General features: G+C 39.1%; 1 protein-coding gene across 3 annotated transcripts in view; it reads right to left on the reverse strand.

Annotated features, from left to right (window-relative positions):
• LOC114655440 (protein TANC1-like) overlaps positions 1-16,003 on the reverse strand; it is a 569,281-nt gene that overhangs the window by 452,764 nt on the left and 100,514 nt on the right. The window lies entirely within an intron of this gene.

Genomic DNA, 16,003 nt, shown 5'->3' on the forward strand with positions numbered 1-16,003 from the left:
ATAAAGCTTGACAAAATGTCACAAGTCACTTAACTTATCAGTCCCAGTCAACACACACAATGGCCTACTGTATATGGACTCTGTTGTAATTTTATTAGGCACCATCTACTGTGTTAGGTACAGGCAAGGACTCCATTTTAGCTCAAGAACAGCCTGCTACCATTTGAGACATGGAATCAACAAGGTGATGGAAACAATCCTTAGGGGCTCCATAACATCATGTAGTTCCTGTAGAATTTTTAGGCGCAGACATGATGTATGCTGCCCTTCCACCTCCTCCCAAAGGTGTTCTGTTGGATTATGCTCTCAGGACTATGCACACCATTGGAGTAAACTCCACTGTCATGTTTGCACTAGGGCTATGAGTTTGAATATCTCTACTTGAATCAATATGAAAAAAATACTTATTCAAAGGCAAATGCTGACATTCGACTGTAAAGAAACGTTCCTTTATTTTACCTTGCATTAATTTTGGCTTTGTGTTACTCCAGAAATACTGTGCTACATTGCACTGTTGGTTGTGCATGTGTTTTATATATTACTTCCACAGTCAGAATTTTTATCATTTTTAAACTGTTATTTTGCAACATTATTTATAAAATGGACAGATGTTTCTATGACACTGATATGCTTTTTGATTAATGGGTATACAGGCAACAGATTTTAAACACTTCTCCAGGGCTCTGAAAGTATCATTTTGCTCATGATTCTGTCCTGTTTCACTCCTGAACCCGAGATGCATGATTTGCTGTTGCATTCATCGTAGCAAACATTAAATGTACCCTGTCTAGGAATTATTCCTGCCTTGTACCCAGTGTTTGCTGGGATAGGCATCAGCACCCCATTACACAGCTCAGGATTAAGCAGGCTTAGAAAATGGTGTGGCATGGTATAGGAAATAAATGCCATACTTTTGATTTCTCTTTTATTATAATAACAGCTTTAAAAGCACCATTTTAAAGAGAATTTTCATTGTCAGAAAAGCATACTCTGCTATCTCAATCAATACATGTCTTTTCATGGCTGCTGGCTTGACACAATTCCTAAAACAAAGGAGCAATGAAAAAAAGCATTTAGGTTATATGGGTTATATTTTTGCTGAATCTGTAAAAGGGGGCAAAGAATCACATTTATTTTAATCCTGTATGTTATGCTTTGAACACTGGACACACACCCACAGACCAGCTTCCCACTATACAAACTTAAAATTGGGCTATTTTGCACACCTGATTTACCTTTAAACTATAACCTACTCTTCTTGAAATGTGTTGTAATATTTTGCTATGTATTATTTTTTTTATTTAGTAGCCAAATTTTAAGTTGACATTAATAAAAAATATAGTGAGGATGAAATACTTCAAGATTAGTGTAACACAATATTTAGTATATTCAGTAACTCTATTTGTGAAACACAGACTCACCATGCCTCAACTTATATAAAATAAAACATAAATGGTCACTGAATTCACGTCTTTTGCATCGGTCTGTCGTGATGAAAAAGGAGCTGAGCCGCAAGGCTCAGCTCTCAATTTACCAGTCGATCTATGTTCCTACCCTCACCTATGGTCATGAGCTATGGGTAGTGACCGAAAGAACGAGATTGCGAATACAAGCGGCTGAAATGAGTTTCCTCCGCAGGGTGTCTGGGCTTTCCCTTAAAGATAGGGTGAGAAGCTCAGTCATCCGGGAGGGGCTCAGAGTAGAGCCGCTGCTCCTCCACATCAAGAGGAGTCAGATGAGGTGGCTCGGGCATCTGATCAGGATGCCTCCTGGACGCCTCCCTGGTGAGGTGTTCCGGGCACGTCTAACCGGGAGGAGGCCCCGGGGAAGACCCAGGACACATTGGAGGGACTATGTCTCTCGACTGGCCTGGGAACGCCTTGGGATTCTCCCGGAAGAGCTAGAAGAAGTGGCCGGGGAGAGGGAAGTCTGGGCATCTCTGCTCAAGCTGCTGCCCCCGCGACCCGACCTCGGATAAGCGGGAGACAATGGATGGATGGATGGATGGATGGATGGATGCACCCAAGGATCATCAAAGCACAGGGAGGAGTGGTAAGCTGAAGGAAACGGCAAGTTGCGGTGGACTAAAGTAATAAGTGCGTTTAACATGTTTAAGTAATTGTGAGAGATTCTGTATGGGTATCATATGTGCATTACAGGCATATGAAGTGTCCCACTTCAACTTTGCTCAGGTCTCTTTCCATACACAGAAAATCCTGTTTTTGTGCAGGATCGGGTCTTCAAAGTGAAAGCTGCGTCAGAGCACGTGTTATAAGCACTGCATGCTTGCAGATGTGCCACTAGTAAAAAAGTAAAAATATTAATAATAAAAAAGCATACAAAGGCACATTAAGTACAATCGTACAGTATATGTAGTAGCAGTTATATTCAAATACACTCTTCGGCCACTTTATTAGTAACGCTTTTCTAGTACTGAGTTGGACCCCACTTTTGCCTTCAGAACCACTGTAATTCTTTGTGGCATAGATTCAACAAGGTGCTGGAAACATTCCTCAGGGATCTTTGGCCATATTGACATGATAGCATCACTGATTAGCTGCGGCTTTGTCAGCTGCACATCCATGATGCAAAATCTCCTGTTCCACCACATCCCAAAGATGCTCTATTGGATTGAGATCCGATGACTGTGGGGGCCATTTGAGTACAGTTAACTCACTGGCATGTTCAAGAAACCACTTTGAAACGATTTGGGCTTTGTGACATGACGGCTTATCCTGCTGTATGGACATGGTCAGCAACAATACTCAGGTAGGCTGTGATATTTAAACACTGCTCAGTTGGTACTAAGGGGACCAAAGTATGTCAAGAAAATATCCTCACACCATTACACCACCACCAGCATCCTGAACTGTTGACACATGGCAGGATGGATCCATTCTTTCATGTTGCTGATGCTGAATTCTGACCCTACCATCCGAATTTAGAAGCAAAGATCAAGACTCATCAGACCAGGCAACATTTTTCCAATCTTCTATTGTTCAATTTTGGTGAGTCCGTGTGAATTGTAACCTCAGTTGCCTGTTCTTAGTTGACAGAAGAGTCACCCAGTGTGGTCTCTTGGTGCTGTAGCCCATTTACTTTAAGGTTTGAAGTGTGCATTCAAAGATGCTTTTCTGCATACCTCGGTTGTAACAAGTGGTTATTTGAGTTATGGTTGCCTTTCTAGCAGCTCAAACCAATCTTTTCAGATTAAATGACATTTTTCTTTTCTTCAATCATTGTGTTTTGGTGACCACATGCCCTCAGTGACCTTGTCTTCAATTATTAACGGGCAGGAGTTGAACCCGACTTGCTGCTGTAGTTCATCCACTTCAAAATATGACGTGGTGCATTCAGAGATGTTCTACTGCCCACCAATGTTCTATAAAGCAGTTATTTGAGTATTTGTGGCATTTCTGCTAGCTTGAACCACTTTGGCCATTGTTCTCGAATCCCTCTCACTAAAACGGTACTACCATTACCAGAGCTGACATTCACTGCATGCTTTTTGTTTACTGTGCTATTTTTTGTAAACTGTACACATTGTAGTATGTGAAAATCCCATTCATCATGTCTAATACCAGTAACCACACACAGCCAAAATCACTTAGGCCATATGTCTTGCCCATTCTAAAGTTTGGTTGAACAACAAATAAATCTTTTAACCATGTCTGCATACTATACTCTATATGTTCAGCGGAAGGCACATAATGGGGCTGTTTTGGAGGAGCAGACTATTGGTATTAGCAAGAAGGATGACCTAATAAATTGGCTACTGGGGGTTTACTGCACATACAGACATGTGTTGCATGTAATTCAGTGACTTTACAGTGGGATTATTATAAAAAGCACTAAATAAAACTACAGTTGGGTTTTACATACAACAGTCTCAAGATAGCTGGCATGCCTTGGTTGATCCATTGTACAAATTTTTAAATGACGGGACAAAGACCAAAAATGAAAATTTTGGCTGACAACAGGCCTGCCATGTACATAAAGGTGTGTATCTCAGGTTGGGCTGGAATCCACAGCCCCTACTATCATCCACAGCCTCTATGCCTACCTTCCATGGAAATACTGTGTAAACTCTGTCCTGATTCCCTAATCCGCTTAACCAGGCACTATGGCATTAATTAGAGAGTGCATTGACAGAGTCTTGATACCTAATGCTGAGTGCTCTGTGACTCCTGCCAGGATGGCTCATTTCAAATCAGTGGAGCACTTTTGGAAAGGAGATTCAGAACAGTCATTGTGGATATTAAGTGTCAGTGCCAACAGGCCTCACTATTAATAAAAACTTGGCACAGTCAGCTAGTGCTGCAAGTTGTGCATGCAGTGTAATGCGTCTATAGTGCCTTCCCTGCAGGAGATACGCCAGTCAGCCTGGTTTTGTCTAAGGATGATAAAATGCCGGCACAACAGTTAACCCTCCACTCATTAAATATGATTATTATTATTACAAGATAACAGACTTGGTCAGCAGGGATTTTTTCCGTTGTTTTATCAGCTCTGTGTGCTGCAAATGTAGAGGAAAGAAATAAAAATGAAAAATAAAATAGAACTCTCCCCTTTATAGCTTTCCTTCCAAAAGTGATTAACCCAACTGTGAGCTTAAGTACAGCTTCACAGAAAATGGCCTACCAAAACAAACCTAGGTTTTCAATTTAATTTAAAAAAGATATTCAATTGTCCCCAAGATGTTCCTTTTACTTAGTCCACAAGTAGTGGCCTGAGTTGCCTCGAAAGCTTGCATATTGTAATCTTTTTAGTTAGCCAATAAAAGGTGTCATTTTGCTTGGCTTTTCTCTTAGTCCACAAGATAATTCTTCATTTGAAAGTCTGAGGATATTCTCAATCTTGATTTTCAAGGGCCTTTTGATGAGATACCACATGAAAGGCTAGTGATAAAATAAAAAAAGTTGGAATTTACCATGAAGATAAGTACGCAATTGTGTGAGGAACCTTATCAGAATTAGGTGATGTTAAAAGTGGCATCCTTCAGGGGTTAGCACTGGGGTTGCTTCTCTCTTCAATATACATAAATGATCAGAACAACAAACTAATCAATAAGCTGGTGCTTCTACCCAGCCGGGATGCCTGCATAAGTGAAGTACTTGGGAAGAAAGCACCTCCACCAGAACGGCAGAGGGCAGTCACCCTGGCATAGGACAGTGCCACAGGTTTTGAGCTTGGAAGCTCAGCCCTGTTGGAGCCCATGGTCACTGCTAGGGGACGCATGAAGAACGGCAGAGCTCTTCACGGCAGGAATGCTGCTATACCCAGAAGGAGATCATGGGACACCTGGAGCACTTCCGGTTGCTCTATAAAAGGCCTCACTCCATTCAGAGATTTAGAGTCAGGAGGGAGAGGGCAATGCTTGCCTGAGGAGGAGTGGAGACAGAAGAGAGAGAAGAGACAAAAGTGATGTATGCTTGATTGTACCGGTGCTCTGATACTGTGCTTGCTGCAGGGGGAGCGAAGGAAAAGTGTTTCCCCTGTGAAAATAAAACAAGTGTGCTTGAACTTGTGCCTGCCTGGCTGTTGCGTCGGGTGTTGGGAAGCTGGCGCAACTCCTGGTGGTCACACTGGTTAAGTTTGCAGGTTATACAACACTTGGTGGAAGGGCAGATAACGTAGAATCAGTTGAATTGTGACAGTGGGACTTGGGCAGCATACCGGTTTGGGCAGATTTGTGACAGAAGAAATTTAATGCAAGTAAATGTAAAATATTACATGTAGGAAATAAAACTGAGATTTGAATACACAGTGTTGTGAACTTGAGAGTTCTCAAGCATACAGTCCTGAACAATGCTTTAAACTTGAGCTAGATGCACAAAAAGGGTAATAACAAATCTTTATCAATAAAAAAATTGATTTCAAAAATTGCTCTGTAACAAAATAAAGCTCCATGGAGCAAAAGACAAAAAGGAACATAAACATACAGTCCCAACTATGAAATCCAAGGATGGTCATAAAATAAGATCAAGGATTCAAAATCCAAAAAATTCACAATAGCACAGAGAAACTCATCTTCACCACAAGCTTATTCACAATGAACCATAAGGGACTATGGGTGCCCCCAGTCTTTATAGGGCTGAGTGCAGTCTCATGACGGTGATAGGTAGGTGGCCGTGCCTTCTGGGTGACCACCCACATGATACACGGGACATAAAAGAAGATATATACAGTGTAATTCATATTGTTTGGGACAAAGACAAATGTTTTCCTTGATTTATGCCTCTGCTGTACAGTTTAAAATTACAAATCAAACAATTCAGACATGATTAAAGTGCACATTGTAGACTTTAATTTAAGGGTATTTGCACATATTTCAGTCACAGCATGTACAAATGACAACACTTCTTCTACATGCTCACCCTCCTCACATTCGCTTCTCCTGGTGTTAAGTGCTCACAATATTCCCATGGGATTTAGTCCTTATCGGTATTAAATTTCATCTGTCACTAATCTGCTCAAGCTTCTTTGTAATAATTTTGTGGATTCTACATTTTTTGCCCCCCCATCTAGTTTGGTATATAATGTACATAGTAAAAACTTCAATCAGAACAAAAGAAGTAATAGGATTAGGAATAGGATAAATTCTCTTGCCTCCTCCAAAAACAAATTGTAAATATGCATCACACCAACGTCTTGCAATTGCTGCCATAATTTCATACAAGAACAGCTGGAAAAATTGCAAATATTGCTAATTAATATTTGAACTCTCCCTATTTTCAATTACTTAGAATGTAAAGGCAAACCCTGTGAAGCTACTGTTCTTTTTTCCAAAAGATTTTCAAGTTAATGATACAGTTAGAACATCCTTCAGAAAAACAATTTCCTCAGCCAGAGATCCAATGCATGGCTTCTCTTTCGTCATAAAAAAAAAAAAAATAAGAAAAAAGGAATTTGGTGATTTATGTATTTTTCATTTTACCACTAATTAAGGACCATGGATGAAAACCTCCCAGCATTCCTAAGTGTGGCATTGCTGGGACACAGCTGCCATATTGTTAACACGTGCAAATGTGCTTTATACTGCTAGACAGGAAGGAGGCTCTGCTTCATTTTAATAATGCAAGGATTAAAAGAAATACCATTGCTTTGTTCCAGGATTTAAGATAAAAAAGCATGAGGGTGTGCTTTTGATTTGTACCACTTGTCCGGCCTCAGGACTGAAAACAATTTAGCTTGGCTGCTTTTATCTCCGCCACATGCCTTTCCAAGTTTACATAAGCAGAAGAGTCTCTTAGCCGTGGTCAGGTGGTGAGGGACATGGGATGGCTGGCCTTTTCTAAGCCAACTGGATCAGTAAAATCCATTAATAAGTAATTGAAGTCATAAAAATACTGAATGCACTTGTTTAAATTGTGCTGACTATTTAGGATCCCTCGCATTTAAAATTACCTAGCAAATTATATTAGTTAGCAGACAACAGTGTGTGCAGTGAATGCTGAATTTAGATGTTAAATAACTGAACTGTTCAAGGTAACTATGATGTGTCTTTGGTATGTATGATGACACAAAATTGATGGACTTGTACCTGTTCAAGTGATCAATCCTCAAGACCATTTTTTTCCCATCTATTTATTGTCTGAACTTTGTTTTTTGATTACAGGTAGGGAGCTAAAGCCTATCCATAAAGCAGTAAATACAGGGCAGGAAACAAACTTGCTACAATCTATGTAAAGCACTACTCAAAACACTTTATATACATAGTAGAGAGCCACTGCAACCACCACCAATATGCAGCATCCACTTGAATGATACGACAGCAGCCACTACTGAGCCAGTGCACTCGCCACACATTAACTACTAGGTGGTAAAGGGGTGTCAGAGATAGCCAGTTACAGACATGTTAGTGTAGCAGACAATGTAAAATACAATTTATTATATGGTCACACTATATTTCAATACAAAACACTGCAATTATACTGTATCTGTACTGTAAGGCTAACAGAATGTTAGGTTATATAGCACAATGTGTAGAGTACAAGTCCAAGGAAGCTATGCTGAAGCTTTATAACGCACTGGTTAGACCTCTGATGATATACTGTGTGCAACTCTGGTCTCCAGGCTGCAAAAAGGACATAACAGCACTGGAAAAAGTCCTGAGAAGAGCAACTATGGGATGATTTATTAAGAATATTAAAAGAGATGAGCCTTTTCAGTTTAAGCAACAGTAGATTAAAAAGAGACGTGATTGAAATGTTTAAAAGTGTTTAGATATATGTTGGATAACTTAAATTTGACAAACAGCTACACTCTGTTATTATTTTTCCAGCTGAGACTTTAAGGTAAGGTAAAAATCTTTCCTTCCTCTAGTGATCTTGAAAAGGCCAACCATACTTTTATAATATTGAGTTTGAACTACTGTGACTCTCCATACGTAGGTATTAATCAGGTATCGTTACGACGCTTGCAATTAGTCCAGAACGCCGCTGCTCGCCTATTGACAGGCTCTCACAAGTGTGACCACATCTTACGAATATTGACCTTGCTGCATTGACTTCCGGTCCACTACAGGATTGATTTTAAAATGTTGTTATTTGTTTATAAAATGTTTGAACGGAATGGCTCCCTCTTATCTTTCAGTACTCTTTCAATGTTTACACACAAAATTACAGCACTGCAGTCTATTAGCCAGATGCTCTTAGTGGTGCCAAGGTCGAGGTTGAAGCAAAGGGAGGATCAGGCTACTGTGGTGGCCGCTCTCCCTTTTTGGAATAGCTTACCTTATTATATTAAGTCTGCCCCAACATTAGTTACTTTTAGGTCATCATTATGAGGTTATTTAGTTTCACTGGTCTTTGATCCCATACAAGGTTAAATATTATGTTTGAATATGTTGGCTCATGTACATTCATGATTATGAGTGTGTATGTGTGTGTGTGGGTATTTTGTGTACAACTTTCAGGTACGGTTTGTCAAAATTGTGGTTTTGCAGTATATATTTAAATGTTTCTTTTAGCTTTAGTTTAGCATATGTTGTTTTCAATGTGTTTTATAAATAAATTTTTGACTTGAATTGACTCAAGCATAACCTCCCTTGACTCGTACTCTATATAATCTTGCATCCAGTTAGCTTTCTTAGTGGTCTCTATACACCATCTTGATGTAGATAGTGAACAGTCCACTATGATTTCAAGATCCTACTCATAAGGTGTATTTCCAAGTTTTAGACCTCCCATTATGTACTTAAATCTAACATTTCAACTTCCTACATGCAATCCATTACATTTACCTATATTAAATTATATCTGCCAAGCCTGTACGTTTCCCCAGTCTCTTTATAGTGATTTGGCTGATTCTTCATTATCTGCCTTTCCACCTACTCTACTTTGACATCACCTGCAATCTTAACCAGTATGTTTTTTACATTTTTGTGAAGACTATTTAAGTATGGTATATTTGATAAAAGCGCTGATTCCTGAGGAATGCCACTTTTAGCATCACTTAATTCTAAAACAAGTTCCCCTCACCATGACCCTTTGTTTCCTTTGTGTTTGAACCAATTTTGTGCCCACCTACACACTGTGCCCTTGAATTCCCACTTCTTTTAGTTTGATCACTAACCTTTCACTACATAAAATAACTTAATACATTTAAAGTATTTAATTCTTCTAACAATTTCCCAAACATACTTACTCCATTACAGGATTATGGATGGCCATGTACTATAACAACATTAAACACAAGACAAGAAACTAGTTCTGGGTACTAGTCCGTCCCAGGGTTTACTCATCGATAACGCACCCATAATTACTCATAATAAAACAAATTAGAATCAGAAAAACTCTTTATAAGCAAGTCTTTAAAATATAGGAGTAGATCTGAGTAAACATATCAAACTCAAACAAGCATTGGGAGAATATGGAACATCAGGAGTATGTGAATTTCCCCTTGGGATTAATAAAGTATCTATCTATCTATCTATCTATCTATCTATCTATCTATCTATCTATCTATCTATCTATCAATGCAGCAATCAGCTCAAGCTTTAGAGCCAGCTCTCTAAAGCTAGGGAGAAGCTGCAGTAACCACTGTAGCCACTGTGGCTAATTTAATTAAAGGATTCTGAAAATTTTATGCTGTTAGTATTATAACTATTGTAATGACAAATTAAAGAAAAAAGAATTACTTCGATAAAAGGCCACAAATAATGAGTCATGTCAGGATGATGGGTTTGGCTTGCCCTGAACTTTGACAGGTAAGTTAATTCTATTTCCTGTAAACACTACACTCCAGCCCCCTTTGATTAATAGGACTCCAAACAAGGCGCACACTGGCCCGATGTAAAGATTTCAGAAAATTACTGCTCACGATGAAAGCCTACAGTTTTATAAACTTCTAAAAGGAAATCCTGATTCATCCAATCATCCATCCATCTGTCTTCCCACCCAGCTTAATGCAGATTGGGACAGGGAATCCAGAGCTTATCCCAGCATCTCAATTGTAGGACACAGTAATGTACACACTCACCCCTCCTCAAACTGGGCAGCAGCAATTTAATGTATTCTCACATAGCTCCTTTAACATCAGGCCAACTCTGACACAGTTTTTCAGGTTATTGTATAGGCTGTAAATTATGAAAAATGATCACACTGATAGTTTTCCTTGTGGCGACTGCTGAATGGGATAATAAATAGGTCTCTATTTTTGACTCTCACCCACCCAGAAGAGGGAATATAAGGAAAGCACAAAACTGAACAAAGAAATTCAGTAAGGTCCCCCTGCCTGTGAGACCGAATTTCACAGTGAAGCATTCTTCCTCAAAAACAAATCACTTATTTGTTCAGAAGTCTTGGCCTCCTGACCTCTGTGTCAGTTCACCCTTTATTCTAAAATCAGTTGACTCCTTTGGTGAACAGCCAGCATCACCATTCAAATCAAAATGGCTAAAGCTGCAACCTGGTGGCTGATTCTGCATGAAGCGTCAGATTTAATCAACAATAACCTACAAAATATTAAACTGTCATTAATCGCAAGGAAATTGACGGGTTTATCTCAGTCAACACACTGACCTGTAAAGTATAGCTGGCACAATGAATACAGGCTAGGAAGCAGGCCTGGATGAGCATGCACCATAGACGCCATGGCAATAAGGTAACTCAATGACTTTTATTATAAGTCTGTAATCCAAAAGGCAGACAGGGGTTAGAACCCAGTGGAAGAAATCACAAGTGAAACTATCTCAACTGGTAGACAAAAATCAGAAATTAAAAAGGAAATCAAAATTAAAAATTGATTGAAGCTACATGGACTTTTGTTAAAGTAACTCCTGTTGAATCTACTACAACAAAATCCTAATCAGGGCTTTACTTTTGGCATAGAATTACGTGTATCCCTCATTTTCCGAACTGCCTATCCTGAACAGGGTCATGGGGGTCTGCTGGAGCCCATCCCAGCTATCAGTGGGCACAAGGCAAGAACAAACCCTGGACAGGGCGCCAGTCCATTGCAGGGCGAATACACACACATACACACAGACACAATTTGTTCCATTAAAGCCTGATTCTGGGGACTATGTAGATTTTAATGCAGGGTTGGTCTACAGCAGCTTCTTATCACTGTACAATAGTTACTTTCGTGGGGACTCAATTTTTGGTCCCCATGTTCACTGACGTCCCCATCTTATTGGCGTGTATCCTGTCAAAAGTCCTAAGTTTAATAGAATTACGAGAACACAAACACACACACACACACACACACACACTCCCCAAGCACACACTATGAACAATTTACAATCACCAATTCACCTAACCTGCATGTCTTTGGATTGTGGGAGGAAACCCACACAGACACGGGGAGAGCATGCAAACTCCACGCAGTAATTCCCACAAATAATAAGTTTCAATACACAAACTTCCTGCACATATTTTTATGGTAAGCACTCTTTCTTACTTGTTGCAAGAATAGTTTACATTATTTTTTAAATCACTATTTTAAAATTATGCCAAATTTGTTATTTAGGAAAAGATTTTTTTTTTCATTTTACATTTTCTTAAGGTTGCATGTATAGGAGGTCACCTTCTTGTTGTTACTGCTCTTGAGCAGAATACACAGATGTGGAATACGATAATCGGTTATTCAGTGGAGTTGCACTAGTGTGCAACGGGAGTCGAGAACACAGGACTTGTGGTGCACTTTATAAGAAACTCAATTAAACTTTGCAAATTTAATTAAAAACAGGCTGATGTATATTTTTGCCAGCCAGTGATACAGAAATGCAGGAAACTGACTTGGATTGTTAGTGAATTCATATTCAGGTTTGTTCTTTCTTACTTGACGAACCAACAGCTGCCAATTCATTGCTGTGCTGAGAAATATAGAGAAACACACAATGATCAGTTCTTTCAAATGTTTATAGTGGGCCATCTGCTTTTAAAACTGAATGTGAAAAATAAAAGTCAGTGACACGCACAAAAAGGTTACAGACAAGGCATAAGGATAACTTGAGCATTCTGAAAAACTGGCTGTAGAAGGATACCATATCTGTGACTCAGACAAGGAGGACAATCCAGCAGAAAAATTAGGACTTTGTGGGACACCATTCTCTATGAGGTACGGTTCCATTTTCCGTTCGCTTATGATCTTCCAGAAATGTTGTTTGGTTTTGGCAACAGTTCATGGTAATCTCAAAGCAAACATATACACTGACAAACTAATAATAGTTACTGTCATTCTCAAACCAAAAAGAATCAAAAAGCAGAGGGGCACCTAGAGAACACGGGAACACCACACAGGCGATCAGGTGCTGGATTTGAACTGAGCACACTGGATCAGTAAAGTGGCAGTGCTAGTCAATCTGTATTAATATGCCACCAAAGCTAAGAATGTGCTAATTACATTTTAACTAAATTTCTCAAATTTTTTCAATCAATAGCAATCTCACTTACTGTTCAACTGTTTTAAAGCTGTATGCTCTAACAGGAAAACTGTAGGGTATAGCCTAAAAATAAAAAATAGCCATTATGGATACAATGAGAAGTCAAGCAAAATATCACCTTTTATTAAAAAGATTACAATATGTAAGCTTTGAAGGCAACACAAGCCCCTTCTTCATCTTGCCTAATCTTTTTAGTTAGCCAATAAAAGGTGACATTTTGTTTGACTTCTTAAGCATGTACAATTAAAACTTATTTAAAGTTAAAACAGCAGAAATAACATATTATTTGAATGACTGGCTGATATCTACTCAGCTTTATCTTGTAATAGACAACATGGGTTGATGGCATCACACAGGGCTGCGAACCAAAACTACAACTCCCATGCAGACCTGCAGGAGTCCAAACAAGAATCATGCCAGAGAGATGTCACCACCCAGTGTACTGGGCACCACAAGACACTGGGAAGTAGTCTCCCCATGTCCTTCCATTATAACAGCCTCCCGACCAGAAAAGGTAATACTAACCAACATGGTCGGGACGCCAATCCACATACATCCATTAAAAAGGCCCCTGGCCATGTAGGACACCTCCATCCCGGCTCTGATGCCAGCCAACCCATGTTGCCTATTACAATCAAAGTAAACAATATCCTTGGGGATTGACATCTGACCCAAACTGTCAATTTTGCTCCCAGAACACAACAGGTTCATTTATGCTAAGTTCTGGAACTGTCCTTCTTTGATTAGTTTTTGGTCTGGGGTGTCTGATTTTCTAATATCCATACTCTCTCTTCACTTACCCAAATTTTCCTACTTCTAGACTTTTTCTCACTTCATTCATCTATAACCAAGCAGAGGCTACTTGCATTATTGCAATTCCCCTTGCCTCTCGCTGGAAATCTCACAATCCTTTTATTTTTTTTGTCTGGAAGTCTTCCTTTCTTGATCTGATCCTTTTGGAGTTCTCAGCAGCGAGGATCAATAAGACCTCTGACTCTTATATTAATAAACTGATGGATATGGTACAGCTGGTCTGTGCACAGATGCACTCAGGTTTTGGCCACAACCCTGATCTATAATGGGGCTGATACTGTGCTGTTCCCTCACTTGCTGGTCCTCATGGGCTTCTTCATTCTTTTGCTGTCAGTATTCATTTTAATGTAGCACTTATGGGGCGGTAGGATGGGGAGCATGTGGTTTTACTTTATTGTAATTCCTGTCAGAATAGATTACGTTACCCTATATAGAGTTTGCTTTGTTTTTCAATAAAAATATGATCAAAAGAAAAGAAAGAATAAATTGTGACATTCAAAAAAATGCTAGAAATATTAAAATCAAAGTGCTCTTTAAACCTCCCAACATACTTTCATTGCCACCTGGAGTCTGAAATCACACTTTGTGTTAAATTTAAATTTAAGGTTCCCTTCCATTTCAAAAATAAATTTTAAGCCCTGCTATTTCATCCAGTCATCCATCCACCTATCTTCCAACCCACTATGACAAAACGTCGTTAAAAACACAACAACAGATTTAAAGCAAAACAATCGCTTGTGGTCAAAACAAAATCAAACACGTCTTCGTCCACATCTAGCAAATTTCCAAAGGTAATTGTGTTGCAAGACTGGCCATGTTTCCAAGAAAAGTGCATTCAAAGCTAGATCTGAGTGCATCATGTAATGACAAAAGAGAGGAGTCAAAAAAAAGAGATGGAGTACCACCATGGTAACCCCATTTAATGTTGACATTTGGAAAAGGTTTTGAAAAGAAATGCACATGTGGGTGCAAAATATGGTTGATGCCATGATCAAAAGGAAAAAGCGACTGAAAGTCAGAGCTCAGATTGTCTCAGTCGCGGGTCGGTAACAAATGTGCACTCCCGATGGCTTCTTGGTCTTTATAGTGCTCTCCCATAGGTGAGATCAATCATCAAATGGCCAATGTCCCTCGGAACTACAAGTGAAACAGAAGATGGTGTTAACAGCAGCATCTCTCTCGGCATGGGGTGGTATTGCTTACCTTTTTGGAGCCCTGCATATGTTGCCTAAGTGCACATGCTAGACAGTGAATGCAAGTCTGATCTCCCTAGTGTTGTGATAATGGCCTTGTTTAGTTGTTTTTACTTATCTCAAGCATTAAAATCATTATGTCCACCTATATTTATGGATTTGCTGATATGGAGAATTTTTGGCATTAATAAAAGCACTTTATGTGTAATAGTTAAATATCTAAATTAGTGTCTCTTAAACTATTGGTCACAATCCATTTTGGTTCACAAGCCACCTTTAATTGGGTCACACTGAGTCATGAATTAGAATTGGAGTTGTGAACATAGCTGATACAGTTGTAGCCCACCAAAGTATTCAAGGGGTAACATTCAATGGCAATTCTCCAAGGGGGAAGGACAACATTCAGAGGCACAGCATGATGACCAGCCAGTGTTCTGTGGTGCAGACACTCTACAAGTAAAATTGTGTGCTGAAAAAATAAAAATTAAAAAACCACTGATCTAAATAATTATTATGTATTATGGGTTGCTGTGTTGTTTCAGTGGTGGACATCACAATTTTATTACCATTGCTATTTTCAAACAGTTGGAAGGGTATCACTTTAAATAGTCAGTATTGCAACCCTAAAAACATTCATGATTACGGATAGATAAAAGAAAAAGCTCACTATGTCAGTGTGTGAATTCTTAAAAGATTATTTTGGGTTTCAACTACTGGATAGTCTTTTTTGACTTTAATTTCTTGGTTTCCATTTCAAACTAGCATCGACCCTTTGCTTTCATTAACATGTCTTCCCTTGTCGGTAAATCTATTATTACTTGCCTACCCTCTTTGAGGTGGTACAACACATAATAATTAGGGAGCTGACTGGCCATGTAGGTCATAGTTTATGCCACTGCACTGATTCTGGGGATTTGAGTTCCTCCATGAGCTCCATACTAGGCTATTGGCATGAATAGTTCCAATCTTTTCTGGAGATTTTTGTGAAAATGGCAGCATCATTTAACAGCCCACATATAAGAATACTTTTTGCTATTACAAGATATCAAAATGTAACTGTTCAACTTTAAGGAATCACTTGCAACATTATCCTAAATCACAAACTGTT

The sequence above is a fragment of the Erpetoichthys calabaricus genome, chromosome 8 (assembly GCF_900747795.2).
Source record: "Erpetoichthys calabaricus chromosome 8, fErpCal1.3, whole genome shotgun sequence".
Taxonomy (NCBI): Eukaryota; Metazoa; Chordata; class Cladistia; order Polypteriformes; family Polypteridae; genus Erpetoichthys; species Erpetoichthys calabaricus.